We start from the raw sequence: 17,563 nt of genomic DNA, 5'->3' as shown, positions 1-17,563 counted from the left end.
TTACAAACTCCCAAAGTATCTCCACATAAAATATTTATAAATTATAAACACAAATAAATACTATGATTATCATGGACCAAACTGGCAGATACTACTTACCCAAATAATTAGTCAACAATAACCAGTGATGGAGACACTGTATACTTCCATAGTTTCTTGGGCTTATGTGAATGAGACCCCAGATATTTGTTTACTCTTAAGTGGAGGCTAAGTCTAAATCTGGGAGGATATGTCCACCATTACTAGAGGCTAATCATAATTTGTAATCATGTCTGTCAGTGCTGCCAGAATACAATCTAGTGTAAGAACTAGGCATTGTATGCATGATGGTCTTCCTCTAATGGCATAACCTGAATCCACTTACGAGAAAACATATGATTCAAACTGAAGGAAAATCTACAGAACTACTACTGACATACATCATTCAAAAATCATAGGTGTTATGAATAGTCCAGAGATACTCAGGAACAATCCCAGTTATAAAAAATAATTAATACTAAAAATTTCCCAAAATTGAATTTATTTTTGTTTAAAGACAATTGTTGAAATAACTGATGAATTTTGAAAAAGATTTACAGACTATATAGTTATACTTTTCCTATTTTGATCATTGCACCATAGTTATAGAAGATAATTTCTCATTTTTAGAAAATATGAGTATTTAGGAATAAAAATACATTGTGTGCACTGATGTGGATCACAAAAACACTTCTGAGCAGATCCTGCCAGATTTGGTTCATCCCATTCCATACACTCTGTGTGGAGCCTCAGGCCCACTTGAGGGTCATCACAGATCATGAAGCCTTGGGCTTCTGCTCCTTAGTTTTTATAAAACATGTGTCATAATCTTCGTATTCCTCTCTCATCAGTTAGGAATGTACAAGACCAGGTCTACAGTAATAATCAAGCCATTTTTCTGTCATCTTTGTGACCAGGGGTTGATGTAGGCAAAGAGAGCCTTTCTGCAGAGCAACCAGAATTGTGTCTGTGGCCATGCAGCCCCGCCAGTCTCTGAGCAGTCTTTCTTGCTGTTCCTCATCACCTTGCCCAGTATCCTCAAGAGCACTTAATTCCATGTTCTTACAGTGTGCACATCCCAATGTGAGCTCTTTCAGAGAGACAGCTGGGCTTCTATTCCAGCTTCTTTCCTCCTCTCTGTCCCCCCTGCTCCTCACTGTCCACCTTGCTCCAGCATAGCCTGCAGGTAGCCCAGTGCAAGGCTTGGTGTCCCTTGGTGAACCTGTCATGGCCCTCTGCTTTCTCTGCTCTCACACCTCAGTCAGGTCATGGTCTCCATCTCTGCACCTGCTCCATCCACCTGACTACCCGTGCTGAGGTAAGAAAAGGGGTTGGAGCAGAGACTGGTAGGGCAGAGATCACAGTAAAATAAAACATAAAGACATGGCTCTATTTTCTCAAACACAGGCTTTTAAAATTATTTATACAGTAAATTACTGGTAACTACACACTCAGCTAGTTGTCTATTATATTATGAAAACTTATTAAATAAAATCAAATTATCCAATCAAGGGCTAGGTTGAGTGCTTACTTCACATGCACAAGGCCTTGAGTTCAATCCACAGCACCCACAAGAAAATTAAAAGAATCCAAACTAATATATAATTCAAGATATGTGCCTCTTCTTTTACATGTTTATGTGAAGTCATGACACATATGTAAATTATATATATTCTGTCACTACATTTTGTGTGTGCCTTCTAAGAATATGATCACTGGAATAAAAAAAACAGTCTATATAAATTTAATGGCTGAATTTTCTTAAAAGAGTGACTTTGTGTAAAAATATAATATATTGCAATGGCAATTTGGCTACTTGTGTCTGAATCACCACTCCCAAAGAAGTGTCTTTAATTTGTTTCTATGCCTATCCTTTAGCACTGATAGATTCAAATATTTGTTACTGTGACCAGTAGTCAAAAAAATATAAATAGGGTTGGTAATCACAATAAATGAAACCTCCCAACAGAAGTGTTTAATAGAAAATAAATGTTCACCTCCTCTTGCTGCTCTGAAGGAAGTGGTGTGAGGAGAGCAACATGGATGGCAGCCCAGGTGCTTTCTTATAAAAAATAATTTATGTTTTAAAAATCACAAGGAATTACTAGATGCTGTAACTCTTGAATGGTTCAAGACTCAATTGATTCGCACCCACTCAGGGACACTGCCCGGTCATTTGGGGAGGGGGGATAGGAAGGGGATAGGAAGGGCAGCATAATACAACAGACACTAGTATGGCAGTATGTATAAATGTGGCTGTATAATCAATGTGGTCCTGTAATGTGTACTCATGGGAATGATAAGAATTCATACCCCATTTGAAACAAATGTATGATATATTATATGTCAAGATCAATGTAATGTTTTGAGCAACAATAAGTTTCTGATGTTTAATAAATAAATAAATTTTAAAGTAAAAAAAAGCCTTGAAACAAAAATGACCACTTAAATTTTGGAGACCTAATGTACAGCATGGGGACTATAATTAATACTACATATTGTTAATAGACATAGTTAACAATGCATATTTGAAATTTGCAAAGAGTATTAAGTTATCTTAATAGATATTAATTATATATTAAATGATCTTCCCATTAAAAAGAAAGTTAACTGTGAGATAATGAGTATGTTGCCTTATCAGTTTTAGCAATCATTTCATGTATAAGGATATGAAAACATCACATTCTATAGCTTGAATATATCATTTTTATTTGTCAACGACACCTTAATAAGTCAGGGGAAAAACCTCAATTGAATTTTATTCAATTGAATGTGATTTTATTATCAATCTAACTAGCCAAAAAGGTCATAATAACTAAAAGATTTAGAGAACTGCAGATGGAACTCAGTAGAAGCATTAAGAATGCACTGGGCTAAACTCCCAGCACATAAAAGGAAAACAAATGGCCTTATTTGTATAATCAAATAAAATAATAATAATCGCTGCTTTTAGGAAAACATGTTGGACCTGAAATACAGTTGATATTATCAGAATCAAAATACTTTCCTCTCATTAAATTGCATAGCTAGACTATGAGAAACTTTCAGTTTAACATTGTAAGTATGTTTACATTAAACACACCACCAAAACAACCAAAAAAGCTTTATTTTTTTTACTTTTGGGAAATTAAAAAAAATGGGCATAGTATAGCTTAAAAATTATTAATATACTGGAAACATGATACTGACATAAATACTCCAGGACACACCAGAAACTTTGACACTAGCCTGTCATCCCAGATACTTGGGAAGCTAAGGAATTAGGATTACAAATTTGAGACCTACCTGGTAATTTAGAAATACTTTGTCTCAAAATACACTTTATAAGAGGGAGGGGGATATTTGTACTTCAGTGCTTGCCCTGCATGTGTAAACCGAAGGTCCAATCAACAGTGCAAAAAATTCTCAAGCTCATATATCTGATCACAGACAATCATAGAAGAAGTAGAATAGGGCAGAAGCCACTATGTAAACTTACAAAAAATATTAAACTATACCTGAACTCACAATACTAACATGTCTAAACTCTGCTTTCAATGATTCAAAAAGATAACGTTTTAAATATTATAAAAAGTATATGTTGTGGCTTGGGTTTTGGCTTAGTGGTAGAAAACTCACGTCGAATCTGTGAGGTGTTGCGTTCAATCCTCAACAACTAATAAAAATGAATAAATAAAATAAAATTATTGTGTCCATCTATAACTATTAAAAAAGAGAAGTGTGTGTGCTTTTCTAATGAATCCACCAAATACTATGAATGTACACTTGACTCTGCTCTAAAAGCTACCTTATAAGCACATGGAGGCACCAACATTAAGATAAAATATTATCATGGAACTTTCACAAGAAATAACCCTAATAAACAAACAATCTCAAAGAAAAAAAATTCAAACTTCTAACACCAAAATCACAATTGGTGCATTTTAAATGATATTTTGAAGAGGAGTGAAGCATAATAGAGTTCTACAACAATTATTCCTGATATCAATAAAGTTTGATGTTTATCAGAAAGCCTGTCCTTTTACTAGCAACCAATAAATAATTAACTTTCTGGTGAATGTATATTTTAATAAGATATAAGGATATGCTTTCTAAATTTTAAAATTATAAAAAATAATTATAAATAGATATAATAAATAGATTATTTAGAAAATGTATTTAAATTACAAAATGCAGCTCATGACTTATCTCTTACATATTGTAATAGTTTGAGTCCTGAGAAATTTTAATCTATAGTGGTTTTAAGTATTATGCATTATAATAGTTGATATGAAAAATATCACCATCCTAGGTCAGAAAGTTGGTGGAATTAGGCGGATATCATTAACCTAGGTACATGTATAATTTCATGAATGGCATGACCATACCTTGTGTACAACCATAGAAGTGAAAAAGGAAGCTCCATTTGTGTACAATAAATTGAAAAGGATTCTGCTGTCATGTATAACTGATTAGAACAAGTACCTAAAAATTAAAAAAAAGTTAAATTAAAACACACCATCCTGCTTCTATCTTCTAAAACTGATTTTAAAAAATTTGCTTAGAATAATTTCATCCAAATAAGAAAGATGTATTGTGGATTATGAGCACATATATGTATAAGCACATGATCTTTTTAACCATATCTCTGGATACCTCTTATGTTTGAGTCCTTTCAAAGACATCTTCTGTGTGGATGTGTGGTGATGGGATCAAACCCAGGACCTCTCACATGCTAGGCAAGTGCTTTGCCATGAGCTTCATGCCCAGCCCTCAAAGATGTCTAAATAAGCTCAACTTAATTAAAATAAATCAATAGTACCAAAAGAATCTCCAAAAAGATAAGTCTTTTAATCAAAAATAAAGTAAATTAAAAGCATGTTTTTAAAATATTGTTGATAAAAAACAGCAAAAGTTCACAAGATTCTGTTGTAAACTAGAAAAAGAAGAAAACAAATGCTGAACTAGAAGACAGTTGGACATGGGGGATTTCTGAGTACATACAGACATTATAAAATGACTCTAAAATAAGGAAACTATAAACTGACCAATAAACATAGAAAACATGGACTGATGCTAAGAGATCTTTCACTGAAAAAGACCACAGAATCAGAATCATCAGGGATCAGCATTGGCTGTTAATTAACCTTTGACAAATTATGATTTTATTTTTGTAAAATATATATATTAGCTGTTGATCGACTTTTATTTTATTTATTCATTTTTATTGCAATACTGAGAATTGAACTCAGTGCCTCACACATGCTAGGCAAGCGCTCCACCTCTGAGTCACAACCCCAGCTGATTTTATTTTAATGTCTGTGATTAACCAAGTTGCTTGACAAATCAGGAGGAGGAGAATCAGGAATTAAAAGCCAGCCTCATCTACTTAGCAAGACCTTGTCTTAAAATTAAATAAATTAATAAGTAAAAAAGCACTGAGTCAGGAGCTCAGTGGATAGAAACCCCTGGTTTTGATCACTGGCACATAAATAAATAAATAAATAAATAAATAAATAAATAGATAGATAGATAGATAGATAGATAAATATTTAAAAAAGAAGGAGGGGAATTTTTTTAAAATTTGGTTTAACGCATATGAAAACCTGAGGTACTTCATCCACTGCAGGAGAGATGTCTATAAAATAGGCATTATTTTATGTACCACTGCAAAAACTGCCAATTAGCACACTGAGGAAACACAGTGTGTAGCTGCTCCACCTTGCCCAGCAGGTGGTGCCAGGAGAGAGGTGGGAGGGATCTGGAGGGAAGGCAGAGACAGGAGGACTGTGGGTCTGGAGGAGAGGTGGGCCTGGGATGGGGTGGATTCTGGAGGGGGCTAGGATTTGGTGGAGTGAGAACAGGGGTGCATCTGGAGGAGAGGTTGGGTCTCTAGAATGGCCAGGGCCTGGAAAAGGGTGGGGTCTGAAGTAAGGGCAGAGTCTCCAGGAGGGCAAGGCATGGGAGAGTTGGAGTCTTTAGGAAGGGACATGTCCAGAGGAAGGGTTAGGTTATACAGAAATAGGTTCAATCTGGGTGGGATCTGGAGGTCGGTATCTGGAAAAGGGCTTGATCCTGAAACAGAGAACTTCTCTGAAGTAGGTGTACGGACTTGAGGAGGGCTGGATACTGGGAGAGGGGCAGGGACTGCAAATTTGACAGGATCACAGTAAAAAGTGGACATGGAAGAGTTGGGGGAATCAGGAGAAGGGATGGTGTGTAAAGAAGTGTTAGGGTCTGGAGGATGCGGGTGGGGTCTGGAGGAAGAACAGGATATGGAGAAAGGTGAATATTTGGAGAGGGTATCTGGAGGATGAAGAAAGGCATTATGAGGATGTGAGGTCTGGAGAAGGTTCTGAGGGCCTGGAGCTGGGAGCAGGAGGGGGCAGGAGGTGATGAGGAGTAGAGGCCTTGGTGGTCACTAACTTTCAGAGGATCTAAATCTTTAAACTTTCTTCCTGAAATCCCAATCTAGGTTATGCTGAGGCTGAGCTGAGCAGAGGCAGTGAGAGTCTGCCATACTCACCACCTTCCATAGTACTAGGTGTCTGCAGACACACTGAATCCAGGGACAGTTTTCCTTGGACCACCAATTAAAACTACCTATACTGTTCTAGGTGTCTAAAGATGCTAAGGAAGTGACAGGTGTTCATTGCATAATGTTAACAGGAGAAGTTGCAGACATGGTGACAAATGCCTATTATCCACCTAAGAGGGAGGGTGAGACAGGAATATTTCAAGTTTGAGACAAGCATTGAAACCTTAGCAAGAGTGTGTCTCCAAATAAAAAAAGAACTGGGGATATTGTTCAGTAGATAAGCACCTACCTAGGATACATGAGGTCCTGGACTCACTCCCCTGTACTAAAAATGAATGAATGAATGAATGAATGAATGAATAAAAGGAAAAGAGAAAAAGGGAGAGGAATGCATGGCTATTTTAAAGTCATTTTCTTTTTTTCAGCCTTCTTTTTCTTTATTCTTTGCATATATTTTAATACTTATGGACAATGAACTATATGGCAGAAGCTGAAGAGCATTTGAAAAGCAAAATGTAAAGTGTTATTTATTCTGTGTGATTCAATTCAAAATAATGGTGTTCTAAAATAAACATGAAAGTCCGTGGAAAAGGCCATATTGGGGTCGTAGAAAACTGATTCTTCAATATATTTTCAAGGCTCCAACTTCCTTGAAAATACCCATAAATTTCAAACAATAAAATTAAGAATAAATAAGTGTCATGAATTTGAAGTAAAAGCTTTTGCTCATCAAAAGAAACAGAAGTATAAATAAAGTCTACAGAATTGGAGATCTTTGGCAGCTTCTCTTCCAACCACATATTAATATCCAGATAAAAGAACTCAAAACACTTAACATCAGTAACAAAAAAACTCAATGAAAATTGGCAAAATAAATTAATAGGCATTTCTCAAAAGAATAAATAAAAATGGCCAAGAAATACATTTAAAAAGTTTAGTTAAAAAGGTAAATGAAAATTGAAACTACACTGAAATTTTATCTCAGTTCAGTTATAATGGCAAACATAAAGAATACAAATAATACTAGATGCTGGTGAGAATTGGGGGAGGTACACTTATATGTTGTTGGTAGAAATGCAAATAAGCACAACTCTGGAAAGCTGTATTGAGATTTGTAAAAAAAATAAAATAAATATATAAATAAATAAAAGCTAGGAATGCAGGCTGGGCTTATCCCGGCCCTCAGATCTGAGGGAAACCTAGCTTGATCCCAGCTCTCTCCTTCACTATTTTGTACAGTATCACTGAAAATAAGTACCGTTTCTTGAGACTGTGCCTCTCATCATTTAACACTGTGACCTCACTGTTTTCTGTGAACCTGGCAGGGAATAAGCAGGAATGCTGATAGAGATTCCTGAGCGTGAGGGGATGGGTCCCAAGTGCAATTAATTACTTGTTTTCTTTGATGTATTAATGTTTTTTTTTTCAGTGTTAAAGTATTAAAAAAAATATTGAAAAATTGAAAAGTGTGTTAAGACCACTAAGTTATTTGTTACCTTGTGATGACAAAACAGACCTGGTTGGAAAATGAAATTGTAAAAATACTATGGTAAGAAACCTACTCCTAGGTAAGGTGTCAATTCCATTGCCATCTCTCAGTCTTTCTCCAGGAAGCCTGATTGACTGTGGGTCCCTACAACTTGGATTGTAGAGAACTTCTCTTGAGAGTCTGACCACTCCCCTTTGAAGTATAAATGCACCTGTGCAGGCTTCAGGCCCAAGAACAGATGTTTATCAAAGGTATGGTAAGAATGGCCAGTTATTCCCCTAATCTGTAAACAAGTTTCCCATTAAAAACTCTGTGCAGAATCATATATGGGGTAGACTAGAAAATTTATGAGGCTTGATAGCCAATAAATGTTGTGAGAAAGTGTGAATGGGTGCACAGAAATTGGAGTTTTGTTGTCTTTTGGGATCCTCTAGAGTACAATATAATTTGGAGTTCTTCTCCTCACTAGTGCTCCTTGCTGCTCGTTTCTCAACCAATCTTTCCCCCTATGCCCCCCCAATACTATCATTCTTAATAAAATCAGCATTTATTAAAAACTTATTCCATAATTTTTTGGAACTAAACACATCAATTACATTTTTATTTGGTTGAGAAATTCTCAGTTTAATTGGCAGTGTATATATATTTTTCCTCATTTTAAATGTTTTATTAGAGGACTTTATTATACATAATAGTGGGGTCCATTTTGACATGGGTACATGCATGGGATATAATTTGCTACATTTTATTCCCAGTACTTTTATTTTGCTTTTTTTCTCCTTCCTCTACTCCATGCCCCTTATTTGTCTTCCTTCCATTTAATTATTGTTTAATAAAATGGTGCTTTATAGATATACATGAAGGTGGAATTTACTGAGGTCTATTCATATACGTACATACATCATTTGGTCAATCTTGTACCTCAGTTCCTCCCTTTTCCATCCCTCCTCACTCCTTTGTAATTATGCTGCACCCTATTTTGCCAAGGACATGGTATGACTGGTACTGTCACTGATTTACTGACCAACATTGAAAATGTTATAAAATCAAGACTTGAGGTATTAAGTACAACTGGCATGGGAGTCTCCCTGCGAATCATCTTTATTCTGCCATGAGTTCACATGCTCCTACTTGATAATTGTTTTTAACATTTATTTTTAGTTGTAGGTGGACACACAGTATCTTTGTTTTATTTTTATGTTGTGCTGAGAATCAAACCCAGTGCCTCACACATGCTAGGTGAGTACTCTACCACTGAGCCCAAAAAACCCAGTCTTAGTGGGTAATTCTTCCGATTCTATGTGTCATAGCTGACTGTGAGTACCTGGGAAAAATAATATGGACTAACTGTACTCGTAAATTTGAGATTTCAACAGACAAATGTGTATATAAATCCACGTCATTAAGTCTAAATCCATAATGAAATATGGCCAAGACTAAAATACATCTTTCTGCACAGTCTCATTTGCTATTCTGCAATGAAAAATAAGTTGACTATCTATCAGTCATATAAAAGCAATTATATTTAATTTGTTCTCTAATTCAGTTTATGATATATAGTATGAATAATTGTGATAAGCCCTTGAATTAAGTGATATATAAAAAAATTCTGATTTATTTACAGGAAGGGATAGAGGCGTTATAATAAGCATCAAAATAATGTGATCTCACTTTTTATCAGAATTATATTTCTATAAATTGGATTCATATTCTTATAACTTACATAATGTTTATAAAGTCTGTGTATCATACTAGTTCATTTATAACTTATCCAAAACAGACATGATTCTCACCAAAACAAAAATGTAGTTACTCCATTAATGTACAGAAGAACAAAGATGATTATTCAAATACTGAGATTTGAGAAAAATTAACTATATTATTTATTAAACTCTAGAAATCCTTCAAGTGGGTGCTGGAGACCAAGACAGTATGTTCTGGCAAGTGTGATGTCTGTATGTTTGTGTTTCTGGTATCATAAGTTCTGCATTTTTTATTTTTCTGCTTTGAGAGCAAACACATAGCCATATATTCCCAATAACCCAACATGTACAAGTTTAGGAAGTATTTTCTAGCAATCATCTTTAACCTAATAACAGTCAAAGTACAGATATAATACCAAAAATAAAGTCAACATTTAGAATTGGAGACAAACATAATCTTTAGTGATAAGAATCCCTTAATTTTATACTTTAAAAATAATAACAACCTGTCACAGGGGGGCAAAATTGTGACTTATGAAGTCAAGGGAGAAATAAAGAATGTCCACACGCTTCTGCCCCTTTCAATGCTTTATTCATTCAAATTACTCAATATAATTTTACTCTATAGGTTCTTAATCAAGAAAACAGAAATCCTTATTGGTAGGCACTGCAATAGACATAATCAATTCACAGCAAACAATTCTAGATTAATACTAAGAATTGCAAAGCACACTTAGTCATGAGAGGCTAGTGACAGAAATTCTCTCTGCATGCTAAATTCAAAAGTCTCAAGTCTTAGGTATTATGTCTAGCATATGCATACTCACTCAAATCACAGTGATCAGGTCTGGAACCAAGGCAGGCTTTTCCCAGCATAGAGTGGATGATCAGTTGAGGAGAGGGTCATAGGGAGATGTTAAGTCTCTCAACAAGGTCCAGACAAGGCTGTAGAATTTGAGATTGATGAGGATCACACAGAGGATCAGGAGAATGATGACAAGTGCTGGAAGTTCAGGTCCTCATCAGGCTCTCCAGCTCAAGTGCACCCTTGTTTTTATTGGCTGAATCCCTGTCCATTAGCTCTATATTTTACACTATATTTTGAGGCTTTTTGACCTTCCCCTAGCAATCCTTATCAGCTACCACTGGATTTCTCCATGGCATCCCTTATCCTGGGGTCAGAAACATCTGGTCTGGTTGTCATTAAAACATCTGTCAAATTCTGATAAATGGTCTCACTTTTTATTGTTCCCAGCTTCTCTTAAATCCTAAATATCTTAATTTTCTAGTGAATCTGTTAGGAATTATCTGCCACAGCAGCTCAACTAAGGTGTGTCTATATAGTACTCCAAAGTTTTTAAGCACACAGCAAAGTCTTAACCCTAAATTTAAGAATACTTATAACAATTTTGCAAGAATCATTAGGTTGTTACAACCAATATATGTCAAAATGTTAGCATCAAATGGAAGGCAGAAGTAATTTTCAATCAATGTCATAAAATGGTATTTTCAGTTTCCCAGTCTGTTTCTCAGGAAATCCAGGTGGGTGTTAACACAGATAACTGGGTCCAACAATATCCAAGTGTGCTGTAAAGTGCAGGTGTTATTCATATATGTTACATCCACTTCTCCTTATTCAGAGGTGACTGCAGAGTGGTCCCATAGCCATCTAATATTACCTACATGTGTTTTAAGTTCTTTGTGTCTTGTTTTAATTTTTTTATTCCATTTAGCATGCATATTAAAAATTTTAAGGCTATCATGAATATGCATATTAGCAGTGCATAGTGGAGAATTTCTTTTATGTCCTGGAACCATTTTGGAATGTGCCAGCATACTGTGTCAAACTTGAGGAGCTTATAGAGTTAATCTGCCCAAGAGCATCATAATCTATTGACTACATTATGTTTGTATGATAAATAATCTGTTTTTATTACATGTACTACTGGTGAGACAATGTGATTTCTGTTATTAAGGTGTGCTATATCCAATATTATTTGGGCATCCTGTCTTTGTAGTTGTTGTATAATATGTTAAGTCTGGTTTTGAAGTTGCTTCATACATTCCAATTGTATGTCTGGTTTATCCTCTAATTTTCTTCAAATACCATATTAGTTTGTAATGTGTGTTTTATCTGTATCTGTTGATTTGAGAAAGCTGTTATACATTTACCTGATTTAGTGTATAATGTCAACTTCCATGTGCTTCATGGGTTGTTTTACATTTACCAAAACATATATTGGTGTCAGAATATTCAGAGTAATAATAATAATAATCCTCACTGTGGGAGTTGCTGTCAGATGTGTTTTGTGTGGTTGTAATTGTTTGTGTTTAGGGTATATGTGTTTACATGGATAGTTATGCTAAAGGTATTAGGTGAACAGACAGCAAAAAGATTATTTCTGAATCGTATTACTTCTTCACAATTATAGTGACCTTAGATACATGTAACTCATGATGGTTTATATGATGGTTTATGTATAGGTAAGTTAATGTGTCAATTGGTATCACTGAAACTTCCAGTAAAATTGTTCCATTGAGGCTAATTTCTGATATTAGTGGTTTTATGTGTTTATTTATTTCATTCTCTTATCCATTTTCTGTATAAAAGCATCATAATATTCTTTATGGGCTGTTAGTGTCTGAACTATAGTTCACCTCTGTAGTTCAGCTTGATGTATGATATCTGTGATTGTATATAAAGATCTGGAAATTATTTTTAGTCCATGAATTTCTGTCTCTAATGTGTTCCAGGACTGTAATTCTAACATCCATGTCCTCTATGTTTTGCACTAAAGATTTATTCTAATGCTATAGCTGTCCAGCTATAGCTATCTATTCTAAAATCTCCCTTGTTTTTCTAATGTGTTGTCTTTGTATTGTTGGAATATGCATTTCTTTTTTTATGGCATCTCCTATATAGCTCCTTAGCATATAGTGTTGTGTCAATAGTTAATGTTATCCTCTGAATTATGGGATTTACAATTATTTGTGAAGGAATTTGTATATTTGGTATTACATAAGGTGATTGTTGTTAGCCTTGGACTTTCTCTATAGAATTTCATTCATGATGGGTAATGTGCTGTAAATAGTTTATGTGTGGCATTAATACCTCTTCTATCAATTATACATGGTTGGTGTTGGTCCCTGATGTAACATCTTTCAGAGGACATGGATAATACAAATAAATACATGTTCCTGTTTCTGCCATGATCTTTTAGCAATTAAAGTTCTTTTTAAACAGAGCTGTTGAGCCACAAAATAATTTTGACTTAATTCCCATGGCTTATTCCATTTTTGTAGTAGCATGTAGAAATCATAGAGCATATTATGATCTACTCTATATATTTTGATACTCAATCAAAATTCATGCCTGCTGTTTCCACCATGATTAAGGCCTTTTGTCTGCTGCTTTTATCTTATACCTGGGGTAGAAGTAGGTGTATTGAATTTTACATTGACTCCAGTGCAGCAATCCTATCAGTATGTCTGGTGTTACATAATCATCTATCCATACAGCACTACTTATGTTAAGTTTAGGGTCTTATCCTTTATCTGGTTATGGTATTATGTATATTTGGTTGTCTGTTTTTATATATAAGGAAATTTCAAAGTCTAATCTGTTGTCCATGTGTATTGCACCTACTTGGTCACCCAAAAAGAATACAGATAATATGGATGTACATTTGTTGTCATCTATACTATGAGATGTATTCATAAATCTTGTTACTCTCATTAGTTCTTATAGAGACATGACCAACATTTTGTTATATGTCTGGGTTTCTGTTTGGAGATCATATTGTGGACTATATGGTGTTATGAATGATGCAATAGGAAGTGCTCTATAGTCAAATAATGCCACTAGACTCTTTTCTAGAAGTATGAAATGTGGCTTAGTTGAGTTCCAATGTGTCACACTGTGTGTTCATGTGTGTTTCCAATTCCATGAAACATTATAAGTGTTCTCCTATTGTATGGTTTATTAAGTTGAATTTTATTCATGCTGATTCTAGTGTATAGTTTTCCTTCTTATTGTTGCAAGATATGATTTATTAGTATAATGAGTGAAATTATTGAAATGTGTGAAGGTGGTATTTTCTGCTATTTTTTCTTGAGAATTTATATTTGGTGTCAATAGCTTCAAGCACATCTCCAACGTTGTTTGTTTTTATGTTCCTATACATAGTTAATTTTTTATGATGGTAGTTAATGCAAGAGTATTCTAAGAATGCTTGTGAGGTTTCTCTTGTATAAGGTTGTACACCAGGGGTTCCTGAGTGTAGAAATTGTGCAGTGTACTTGTCAATGAACATTGTTTTGAAGCAGAGGTATTTCCAATGTAGGCTGTGACAAATGAAAGATGCATATTATAATCATTAGAGGTAAAAAGTCAAGCCTCTCCAAGTTCAAGGTGATCCACTGGTAACTTACCTGCCTGCTAGACTAAAAAATCAGTACTCTTCAATGAAGACAACAGAATATAATATTTCTACAATGTAGTATCCACAATATTCAGTATGCAGTTAAAGTTTATTGGCTATGAAAAGAAACAGGAAAATGTGATTCAGAGTCAAAGAGAAAAATCATTTAATTGAAAGTGGTTCCCAAATGAGTCAAATGTTGGAATTCAGAAAAGCATTAGGATTAGGGACAGGGATGTAGTTCAGTGGTAGTGCACTTGGTCCTGGGTTCTATCTCTAGCACTGGGGGAAAAAAAAGAAAGAAAAGAATTTTAAAGCTGCTATTATAACTACATTCAAAGAGTTAAAGGAAATGAACAAATGAAATGGAAATGTCTTTCTTTCTCTTTCTCCTGTGTGAGTGTGCATGTATGTGTGCGTGCGCGCACACTCACACACACACACACACACACACAATCTAAAATGAAAAAAATCACTGGATAGGCCTTATAGAAGAAGTAAGAATTGGTGAATTTAATGAAGGACAATATAAGTTATACAACACGTAGAATATAAGGATAAAAATACAAACAATGAAAAGAACTTCAGTAACCCATAGAATAATATCAAACAGCATAATAACATACACATTTACAAAAGTCCCAAACAGAGAAAAAAGAGATAAAATAGGGCAGAAAGGGTATTTTAACATTGACTGTAAATTGCTCAAATTTGATCAAAAACTTACCAATCAATTTATAGGTCCTAGAAATTCAGCAGACCTAAGCAGGATAAATGTAGAAAATCATATCCAGAAACATCAGTCAAATTTCTGAAAACCAAAGATAAATAGAAAATCTTCAAGGCACCCAGAGGGGAAAAAAAGGGATGCAATACATGCAGGGGAATGTCCATAAGAATTACTGCTTACCTTTAATCAGAAGCATGGAATGACAATGAATGACATTCTTAAAGGGCTGGCAGAAAAATAACTGCCAACCAAGAATCCTACATCTAATTAAACCATTCCTCAAACCCAAAAGTGAAATAAAGACATTTTCAGATAAGCAGAATCTGAAAGTATATGTTGTAAAGAAACCCTCACTATAAAAAATGCTATGTGAACTTCTTTAGGCAGTTCTTCAGGAAACAATCTAGTTGGACATTTGGCACAATAGGGAAAAAAATGAACAGTCTCAGAAATGTTAAAACTGGGTATAGGGCCTGGGGTGGTGGCTCAGTGGTAGAGCACTCACCAAGCACTTGCAAGGCCCTGGATTCAATTCTCAGCATCACATAAAATGAATGAATAAATAAAATAAGGGTATTGTGTCCATCTACAACTAAAAAAATAAATATTATAAAAAACTAGGTATATACAAAACACTGAATTTTTTTCTCTTTTCATGGAAAGATGACAGATTGTTTAAAGTAAAATTGATAAAATTGTATTGTGGGCCTGTTATGGTTTAGATATGAGGTGTACCCCCCAAAGATCATGTATGAGCCAATGCAAGAACATTTAGTAGTGAAATGGTTAGAGTATTAAAGTTGTAACCTAATCAGGGGATTGATCCACTGATATGGATTAACTGGGAGGTAATAGGCAAGTGGGGTGTGGCTGGCAGAGGTAGGTCACTGGGGCATGGCTTTGGGGTTTATATTTTGTTCTTGGTGAGCAAAGCCCTCTCTATGTGCTTCCAGATTACAATGTCTTGAGCTGATTTCTTCTGCCATGCCCTTTGTCCATGATGTTCTGCATCACCTTGGGCCAGAGCTATGGAGTTGGCCATCTATGGTCTGAGACATCTGAAACTGTGACCCATCACCAAATAAATTTTCCATTCTTTATGCTATTCCTGTTAGGTATTTTGGTCTCAGCATCAAAAAAGCTAGCTAAAACAGGATCTTATAATGTATATACACATAAAGTATATTCAAATATTAGCCTAAAGGTGAGAGAGAAAATGGAATTGAACTGTTGCAAACTTACATTTTAGGTGAAGTAGTACAATATTAACACTAATTATCCCATAGTAAGTTAAATATGCATATTGTAATCATTAGAACAAAAACCCAATAGAAGAATGATATTAAATACTAAAAATTATTCAATTAATAAGAGAGGATGGGAGAGATGGAGGAATGAGAAACAGAATAACGGAAAACTGACCCATAAAAGGCAACATGGAATGAAGAAAACGTATGCTAAGCCAAACACAAAAGAGTTCTATGTACAAAAATATTCGAGATCAGTCAAAACTAATCTATGGTGATAGACATCAGAACAGTGGTTTCTTATGAGGAGTAGGGACCGACTGCCTGCCTAAAGAGGCAGGAAAGAATTTTCTGGAGTGATGGAAACTGATATCTTAATTGGGGTAGTGGATTATACAAGAGTATAAAATTTATAAAAATGAGCATACATTTATAAAAACGCACAGAATTATGCGTTTAAAATTTTTGCATTTCACTGCGTTTACATTTTTAAACGCTTCAAATCATTTGTGGAGCCTCCAGTTATAGACTTTTATCAACAGAGGGCTCTCCGAACCCATAAAACACAATCTGGGGCCCCAGATACTTTGGGATGCAAATCAGATAAGCTCCCGGCTCATCAGTCTCCATGGTGGATCGCGCAGCTCCCCATTTGCTCCCCCTCCACATCCCACCTTCCCACCCGCGTCTTCACCAGCTCGTCCATTTCACCTGGCCACACGCTGCTTTCCGGCTGATAAGCAGCCCATACCTAATGGCAACAATACTTTCCGCTGCACCTATATGGAATACAGATTCGGCTGGAGCTGGCCTGTGCTGCCTGGAGGTGTTCCTATTCCCCCTAAGGTTCTCTACTGATATGATCGCTTTTAAATTGTTAGTAGGAACGTAATGGAAACTTCCACACTGTTCTCAACATCTTTATTTTGCCCTTCTTACCTCGCCTTGGTATCTGTGACATATTCCCAGGCAAAGGCTGCAGCCCGGGGGTGTAGGGGGAATGGCAGCACCAGAGAGGACAAGAAAGATTTTTTCCCCCAGGAAAGTGGGGTGGGGGGCGTTGCCCAGAGTTCCAGTACCCCCAATTTTTCTCTTCCTGCCCCCTCCTGCCTCACCCATATCTCAGAACCAAGCCCCCGACTGGAAAGCCCTAGAAGTCCTTTGCTCCCTCACCTACCTCCAGACCCGGTCTCTCCTGGGAGCTTGGGGATGCCATTACACCTCACGTGATCCCAGCGCTGGGCTGGTCCTTCAGGAGGTGTCTCTCAGGGTGTTAATTAAAGGTCACAACAAAATAGACCTGCTGGCTCACCAGAAGAAATGTCCTCCAGAGAAATTAAAAATGACACCCCAGAGCAGCCACGTGTGGAGCCTGACACATGCCGGCTTCCTGCGCCTCTGGGCACTGTGTGAGGGGCGGGTGGAGGGGGAGCGGTTA

At 35.8% G+C, this 17,563-nt stretch overlaps 1 pseudogene; it reads right to left on the bottom strand.

Annotated features, from left to right (window-relative positions):
• LOC144253087 (ankyrin repeat domain-containing protein 60-like) overlaps positions 1-17,341 on the bottom strand; it is a 35,825-nt pseudogene extending 18,484 nt beyond the window's left edge.
• Positions 17,342-17,563: the final 222 nt, after the last annotated feature.

The sequence above is a fragment of the Urocitellus parryii genome, unplaced genomic scaffold, assembly GCF_045843805.1.
Source record: "Urocitellus parryii isolate mUroPar1 unplaced genomic scaffold, mUroPar1.hap1 Scaffold_91, whole genome shotgun sequence".
Lineage (NCBI taxonomy): Eukaryota > Metazoa > Chordata > Mammalia > Rodentia > Sciuridae > Urocitellus > Urocitellus parryii.
Note: the sequence above shows the minus strand (reverse complement) of the source record. Positions and strands in the feature narration are given on the sequence as shown.